This window comes from Aedes albopictus, chromosome 1 (assembly GCF_035046485.1).
Source record: "Aedes albopictus strain Foshan chromosome 1, AalbF5, whole genome shotgun sequence".
Taxonomy (NCBI): Eukaryota; Metazoa; Arthropoda; class Insecta; order Diptera; family Culicidae; genus Aedes; species Aedes albopictus.
Window position 1 is genome coordinate 294,057,040 of NC_085136.1, and position 9,094 is coordinate 294,066,133.

The window sequence follows — 9,094 nt, forward strand, 5'->3', positions numbered from 1 at the left end:
GCTACTTCCGGCAGGACATCTGGAACGGGTTCTATAACACTACCGGTTCAAATATGGTCTGAAAATGTTTTCCTCCCTACTGTTCATCAGGTTATCGAAAAAACCGCTGTTTGATGTGTCGCATGCATGGGTTTGGTTCACTTTCATATTTGGCCACTTCCGGCGGAACAACCGGAACCGGTTCCGGAACACTACCGGTTCAGATATGATCTGAGAATGTTTTCCTGCCTACTGTTCATCAGGTTATCGAAAATGCCACTGTTTGATGTGCCGCATGCATGGGTTTGGTTCACTTTCAAATTTGGCCACTTCCGGCGGAACACCCGGAACTGGTTCCGGAACACTACCGGTTCAGATATGGCCTGAGACTATTTTCCTGCTTACCGTTCATCAGGTTATTTAAAATGCCGTGGTTTGATGTGTCGCATGCATGGGTTTGTAACGTTTTTATATCTGGCCCCTTCCTGGGGTGCCGATCCGGAACACCTAAATGGCCATAACTCCGGAACGGCTGGACCGATCTGAACCATTTTCAATAGGAAACAATGGGACTATATACCGCATCGAATGAACCATCGGTCGTTGAAATCGGTTGATATTTACTATCTAAAAATGAGGTGACCTTTTTGTACACATACACACACACACACACACACGCACATACGCACACACATACATACACACACACACACACACTGGTCAGGTGTGTTTGTCACCTGACATTCCACGAGCCACCTGAGGTTTGCTTCAGGTGTCTGGAACCAGGACACAAGTCGTGGGACTGCAAAGGCCCCGACAGGCGCAAACTGTGTAGGCGATGCGGCGCTGAAGGTCATAAGGCCCAAAGCTGCACGAGTCCGCCCATCTGCATGATCTGTACCGGGAAAACCTCGAAAAACAGACATGCGATGGGTGGTCCAGGGTGCCCGGCCTTTAAGAAAGCCGCAGTGAGCAACAAATCACAGTGCAGGTAACGCAGCTGAACCTGAACCACTGTGATGCGGCTCAGCAACTGCTTTGTCAGGCGGTTTCTGAGTGGGAGACGGATATCGCCATCATTTCGGACCCATACCGAGTACCCGCCGGCAACGGCAACTGGGCCTCGGATGGGACCAGGAAATTGGCGGCGATATGGACGACGGGTAAATACCCCGTGCAGGAGTTGGTGTCTACTACCTATGAGGGCTTCGTGGTCGCCAAAGTAAACGGGGTCTTCTTCTGTAGCTGTTATGCGCCTCCGCGGTGGCCGATCGAGCGGTTCACGCAAATGCTGGACCGCTTAACGACCGTGCTAACAGGGCGAAGGCCGGTGGTAATAGCGGGTGACTTTAATGCCTGGGCTGTGGAATGGGGAAGCCGTTTCACGAACCAGCGGGGTCAGATCCTGCTAGAAACACTGGCCATCTTAGATGTCGACTTGGCTAACGTCGGTACCAAGAGTACCTATAGTCGAAACGGAGCGGAGTCAATTATTGACGTGACCTTTTGTAGTCCTGGCCTAACAAGTAGTTCGAACTGGAGAGTAGATGATGGCTACACTCACAGCGACCACCTGGCGGTTCGCTACAGTATCGACTACAACAACAGCAGACAGCGGATAGAAGAAGAGGCGGCTAGGCCAAGGCCAAGCCCTCGTAGGTGGAAGACATCATACTTCGACGAAGAGGTATTTAGGGAAGCGCTCCGCCGTGAGCGAAACTTACTCGGTTTAGACGGCGACGAGCTGGTAGCGGTGCTCTCACGTGCGTGTGATGCGACCATGCCTAGGAGAGTCCACCCTAGAAATGGGAGGCCACCGGCTTACTGGTGGACCGACGCGATTGCGGACCTGCGCCGCGCCTGCCTACGGGCTAGGCGGCGGATGCAGCGAGCACGATCAGAGGAAGAGCGAAACGAACGGCGGGTGGTGTTCGCCGCTGCAAAAGCCGCGCTTAAGACCGAGATAATAGCAAGCAAAAAGGCCTGCTTTGAGGGTCTCTGTCAGAGTGCCAATACGAACCCGTGGGGTGACGCCTACAGGATCGTTATGGCCAAGACGAGAGGTGTGATGGCTCCTACAGAGCAATCTCCAGAGATGTTGGAGGGGATCATTGGAGGACTTTTTCCGCGTCATGATCCTAGTCCTTGGCCTCCTTTCGTAGGACAGCCGGGGACTGGGGCTGGCGATGAGGAGAGGGTCACCGATGTGGAACTTGCGGGGATAGCTAAGTCCCTTAGCGTAGGTAAGGCCCCAGGTCCGGACGGAGTTCCGAACCTGGCCTTAAAAGTAGCTATTGCAGAGGCTCCCGAGATGTTCAGGTCTGCTATGCAGAAATGCCTGGACGAGGGAGTTTTCCCAGAAGCTTGGAAGAGGCAGAGCCTGGTACTATTGCCAAAGGCGGGGAAACCACCCGGAGACCCGTCGGCATATAGACCAATATGCTTGATTGACACGGCGGGGAAGGTGCTCGAAAAGATCATCCTTAATAGAATGTTGAGGTTCACTGAGGGCGTAAATGGTCTTTCGAGCAACCAGTATGGCTTCCGGAAGGGGAGGTCCACCGTAGACGCTATCTTGTCGGTTACAAAAACCGCCGAGAAAGCACTCGAGCCTAAGAGGAGGGGAATTCGCTTTTGCGCGGTAGTGACTCTGGATGTAAGGAATGCGTTTAATAGCGCCAGCTGGTCTGCTATTGCCGATGCGCTCTTGCGTCTGGGGATACCGGAGTACCTGTACAAGATTCTCGGAAGTTACTTTCAGAATCGTGTACTAGTCTACGACACGGAGGTGGGTCGGAAGTGCTTTCATATAACCTCAGGAGTCCCGCAAGGTTCCATCCTGGGTCCGGTGTTATGGAACGTCATGTACGACGAGGTGTTGAGGTTAGAGTATCCAGTGGGAGTGGTGATTGTCGGATTTGCCGACGACATTACGCTCGAAGTCTACGGTGAAACGATCGAGGAGGTAAAGTTGACTACCAACCACTCGATCAAAGTTGTGGAGGCGTGGATGCGGTCCAGGAAACTGGAGCTGGCTCACCACAAGACAGAGGTGACGGTTGTTAACAACCTGAAGTCGGAGCAGCAGACGGAGATCAGTGTAGGAGACTGTACTATCCTGTCAAAGCGCTCCGTCAAACACTTGGGCGTGATGATCGACGATAAGCTTACCTTCGGTAGCCACGTTGATTATGCCTGTAAAAGAGCCTCCACAGCTATTGCGGCACTGTCCCGGATGATGTCCAATAGCTCTGCGGTGTACGCCAGTAAGCGCAAGCTTCTGGCTAGTGTTGCTACATCCATACTTAGGTATGGCGGCCCGGCGTGGGGCACCGCGCTAAGTACTAAATGCTACCGACGGAAGCTGGAAAGTACTTACAGGCTTATGTGCCTGAGGGTTGCGAGCGCGTACCGTACCGTGTCACACGACGCTCTCTGCGTCATTACTGGTATGGTGCCTATCAGCATTCTTATCAGTGAGGACATGGAGTGCTTCGAAATGCGCGGCACAAGAGGCATACGCAAGACTGTCAGGATGGCCTCTATGGTCAAATGGCAGCGCGCGTGGGACAGTTCCACCAAAGGAAGGTGGACCTATAGGTTGATACCGAGGGTAGATAGTTGGATTAATAGGCGCCATGGGGAAGTCACATTCCACCTGACACAGGTCCTTACAGGTCATGGTTGCTTCCGACAGTATCTACACCGTTTCGGGCATGCGGATTCTCCCGAATGCCCAGTGTGCAATGGTTTAGAGGAAACGGCGGAACACGTTTTGTTCGTGTGCCCGCGTTTTCGCACAATGCGTGACCGCATGCTTGCCACATGCGGGGAGGACACAACTCCGGACAACTTGGTCCAGAGGATGTGTAGGGATGAGTTTGGCTGGAACGCCGTTTCAACGGCTATTACCCACATCGTCTGGGAGCTACAGAGGAGGTGGCGCGTGGACTCGGAGAATGGCTAGTCCAGATGCAGTACAAGAGGTGGTCCAGGGGTTCGGAGTCGGCTTCGTAGGTCATACCGGTGCCCTGCGGTCGAGATCGACCCTTACAACGATTAAGTGGCCGCGGAGAGGAAGTCCCGGTAGCGGTGCTGTCGTGGCGTCGGTCTACTGGGTTGGATCCGAGCCCGCGGTTGGAAAGGGGTCCCCGGCAAGGGTCGGGGTAGGTGAGATCCTGCTGTCTGCAACCTACGGGTGCATCTGATAGGGCCTGAAGGGTAGTTATACCCTTCCTTTGCGGGCAGGTCAGATCGGGTTGCACGTGGGCATCAGTTCTTGATGTCCGCTCAGCAGTAGGGCGCGGGCGGGGTTGACCCTGCCCGCCTTCCGAGGACAAAGGGAGTGGCGAGGACCACTCGGGAAACTGGCTAAGCGCCAGCATGCTACCGTGATGGACTCTCCAAAGCGAGTCATCGATGTTCGTTGCTGCAGGCTACGCAGCTAACCTTGTGGGTGCGATGTGCACTAGCCCCTCTCTGAAGCAATACCTTCTTGGTGGTTCCGGAGAGACGTAGGGTTTGGCGACCATAGGAATGGTTTAGTGGGTACGAGGAGAGAGTAGTTCTGGATTTTACTTTTGTTGTAGAAGACGGCCTGTCAGACCTACACTACCCTAACCTTCTGTTAGGGTGTCTGTTGAGCAGATTATCCCCCTATGGTTTAGAAGGGAAAAAAAAAAAAAAAAAAAACACACACACACACATACACACACACAGACATCACCTCAATTCGTCGAGCTGAGTCGATTGGTATATAAGACCCCTCCGAGGGCTCTATAAAATTTTCGTTTTTGGAGTGAACATATAGCCTTTCGGTACACCTTGGTGTACGAGAAAGGCAAAAAACGAAGTTAATTCATGTATGGATCAATTGAGATCGACTTAATGAAGAAGAATGAGCTAGAGGAGAGCACTGCTATGAATGCAAACTTCTCTGAGACATCTTTAAACAAGGGGCCTGCAACTCTAAACTTTCCATGATATTTACCACTAGTATTCAGTTAGTATTTCGTGGTATTTTTTGTATCATAGCAACCTTCGCGGCAAATAAAGGAAAGGCTCTGTTAACAGTAGCTACTCACTTGTCACTATTTTTCGCGTGTGTGATGGTAAGTTTCATTTTCTTATCAATTAAAAACTTTGTTGGAGTGTGTCTAATTCTTTTTAGTACAAAGCAAAATGCAAAGTGTTTGCTGAAACAGGAGGAAGCATCCTGACGCTCGGACTAAAATGAAAGGAAAAAGCAGATGCTTCCTCGACGTTTACACCCTAGGATGATGCTTCAGCAGCCCTCTATATGCCAATGGCTCACGACGCCGACGCGACAGGCCAACCATTGGGCCAACTTGTATCAGGCAGTAAACTAGCAGCTATCGCAAATACCATATGTACGAGCCCTCTAGTGTTCTCACATACCAGTAGTAAAGACAGTAGCTGAGTATACAGAAGAATATTCTGCATCAGGCTGTACGGGAAACGTACAGTTAAACTTTTGGAAGACATTTGGTTTTTTCTTGGCAATAGGAAAGGTTTCCCTGTGTTACTGCTATATTATGGGCTCTCAATAAAAATAAAATAAGCAGCATGTAACCATTTCATTATTTAATTCACTTTTCAACAATCCACATTTCTCTGAACCCCCAAATGCAAAATCTACATTCCCCCGAATTCCCCAAATCTCTTGAAAATCTCTATAAAATGCAATGGTAATGCAACTTGCATTTGCAGTCACCGATTTTTTGTTCTAAGCTAGTGACATTTTGTCATAATTAAATTTGCCGGTCAAAGCAGTCGGATTGCTACGATGAAAACATTTCCGTAGTATATTGTAGTATTTTCGTATACTAACGAGGGTTTAGAGTTGCAGGCCCCTTGTCTTTAAACCTCCCTGGAACCCCCGAGGCCAAGAAATGCTCCTAAAACCTTCTGGTACTCCCTAAAACCCACTGAAACTCCCGTGAGTTCTTATGGAACCCCCTGGAACCCCAAAAGACCCCCTAAAGCAATTCCCAGACTCACTGGGACCCACTTGCAACCTCCTGAAGCGCATCTAAGACTCTCTGAGGTGCTCCTAAGTACCTATGGAAGCCCCGTGGGATATCCTGAACGTCACTGAGACACCCTGAAACAGCCATGAGACACCGTGAAATATCTATAAGAACTCTTGAGACAATTAACCCCCTGAAGCGTCCCTCAGACCCCCTGGGAGTCCCTGAAACGACCTACGATCCCTGGAGACGCCCCTGAAACCTCATGGTACCCCCTGAAATCCCATGAAACTCTTTCAAGACCTTAAGGAACCCCCAGGAAAGCCCATGGGATCCCCATGGCCCAGGTCCAGGTTGTTTGAGATTGGGGACTGCCTCCTACACTCCAAGTGTTTGATGGAGTGCTTGAAGGAGCTTCAGGAGCGTTCTAGAGTATTATTTCAGGGACATTCAGGACCTTCTAATGATGTTCAGATAGGTTTCGTTGCTGTTTCAATGGGATTACGGGGGTTTCATGGATGTTTCGGAGAGCTTTAAGGGAGATTCAGGGAGGTCCCAAGTGCCTGTCAAGGCATTTCAGAGGCACTTTAGATTGTTTAAGGGGGTTTTAGGAACGTTTTGAAGGCGTTCCGAGAGATGATAGCTTTTCATGCCAGGGGGTTTCCAGGTGCATTTCAATGTGTTTTTGGAGCCTTTCAAATACGTTCCAAGGGTTTCAAGGGACACTACAAATTTATGACGGGGAATTCAAGGCTGTTTTAAAAGGAATAAGTAGGCGTTTCAAGGCATGTCAGGAGCGATTCAAGGGTTTTTTCAGGGTCGTCTAAGGGGCTACAGGAACTTGTAAAGGTGTACCAAGGAGTTTCGGGGAAATACCGGAACTGTCAAGGGCGTAAACAATGGGATCATGAAGGTTTCAAGGTCGTATCAAAGCGTTCCAGGGGCGTTTCAAGGTTTTTTTATGGAGGGGTTTCAGGAGTAAAATGGCGTTCAGTGGTATTTCAAAGGGATTACAAAGTATGAAGCGTCTCATAGGCTCCGTGGAACCTCCGACATCTTTTGAGACCTCCTGACTCGTCTCTGAGACTCCCTGAAGCGCCCCTAGGACTCTCTTGAGTTCCTCTGAATCCTCCTGAAACTACTCCTGAGATATAGAACCCCCTGTGGAACCCCTTGAAACCCTATGAGACCTCCTGGAAGGTCGTTGAGACTCCCTGAAGTGCCCCTGGGACCTCCTGAAATAACTCTAAAACCCCTCTTGAGATAAAATCGTTTACTAACTAATGACCTCAACTAAACCGACAAGTAAATCCAAAAAAACACTCGATTTCCACAGCAATTCTCATACTCTTCCGAAACACAAACAGTACCATCATGCAATGCACTTCTAGCAAAGTATCTACAATTCTTGCTCATTCACTATTATTATCGCACCCAACGAGGTGATAGAGAAGCTCCCATTTAACCTTTTCTTCATTTCGTTCGGGAGTGCGGGGGTAGGGCAAGCAAACGTTACGCTCTGTATCATCCGTTTCCGTTTCGACTTCATTTCAACGCCATACCCTAGCCATGCAGCTATTCCCATTTCCCAGTCAACCAGGGACAAAGACGGACAGGACAGGACAGGATAGGACCAGGGCGAGTCAACCAAATAAATTGAATTACATTAGTCTAAATAATTTGCACTCTAGCTTTCACTTTATCTAGCCATTACAATCGGAAAAGCTGCAATCCAGTTGGAGAAACGTGTCACTAGCTGATGGCAATCAGGCAGCAAGGAGGGCTTGGTTGATGATGGTGCACGAACAGAGCACACATGGCTGAATTGGCCAAACAAGCGGATACTCCCTGTGACGAAGCAGTTTTTCTGCAGTTCGGGAGGTTGTATTCAATTCGGGTGTGTGGCTTGAACTGGGTAAAAGATTGGTGTCAGAATAATAACAATCAAAATTAGACTCACTTGAAGTGCAAATTTTCGGTAATACCAATCCGTGTGGTCAAATTATGAAATTCAAATAACTCAACGTACGTATGTACAGATGGGTAAACTATTGGTTAAATTGGGAAAAAATCCACAGCTCAGGTGAGATTTGAACTCACGACCCTTATTCGCTAGACAAGTGCTTTACCAACTAAGCTACCGAGCCAATTAATGACCCGGCAACTTAGTTCCTTCCAGGTAGCATTGTTCTTCCTCTACAAGTGGTTGAGGAAGCGTTGCCTGTACGATAGGTAAACAGTTTCAAACAATAAACAAATCGCTTTCGCTCTTCGTACATATGTACAACAGAGATGGTTATATTTGCGGTTTAGGAGAAGATGATATAGATCGATGAGATTAGAATTGAACCTTATGACAACTAAGTTGCCGGGTCATTAATTGGCTCGGTAGCTTAGTTGGTAAAGCACTTGTCTAGCGAATAAGGGTCGTGAGTTCAAATCTCACCTGAGCTGTGGATTTTTTCCCAATTTAACCAATAATTTACCCATCTGTACATACGTACGTTGAGTTATTTAAATCAAAATTAGTATAAGGACTTGCAGAGAAAAGTGCATTTTTGTTTCATTGCCTTCTAATCTTCTGATGTTCTGGTCTTCTGGTCTTTCGGCCATCTGGTCTTCTGGTATTCTGGGCTTCTGGTCTTCTGGTCTTCTGGTCATCTGGTCTTCTGGTCATCTGGCCCTCTGGCCTTCCGGTTTTCTACTCATCTGGTCTGCTGGTCTTCTGGTATTCTGGTCTTCTGGTCTTTTGACCATCTGGTCTCCTTGTCTTCTTGTCTTCTGGTCTTCGGGTCTTCTCTTCTGGCGTTCTGGTCTTCTGATCTTCTAGTCTTCTTCTGGTCTTCTAGTCTTCTGGTCTTCTGATCTTCTGGGCTTCTGGTTCTGATTTTCTGGTCGTCTGGTCTTGTAGTCTTCTGGTCTTCTAGTCATCTGGTCTTCTGGTCTTCTGGTCTTCTGATCTTCTGGTCTTCTGATCTTCTGATCTACTGGTCTTCTTTTCGTCTGGTCCTCTCGTCTTCTGGTCTTCTGATCTTCTGGTCTTCTGATCTTCTGATTTTCTGGTCTTCTTTTCGTCTGGTCTTCCCGTCTTCTGGTCTTCTCGTCTTCAAGTCTTCTGCTCTTCT

General features: G+C 48.9%; 1 long non-coding RNA gene across 1 annotated transcript; it reads left to right on the forward strand.

The window, feature by feature from the left end:
• Positions 1-4,948: 4,948 nt before the first annotated feature.
• LOC134287567 (uncharacterized) lies at positions 4,949-5,246 on the forward strand. The gene is made up of 2 exons (XR_009997383.1): positions 4,949-5,090; positions 5,150-5,246. It is a non-coding gene; the product is annotated as an uncharacterized LOC134287567 (long non-coding RNA).
• The last annotated feature ends 3,848 nt before the right edge of the window (positions 5,247-9,094 follow it).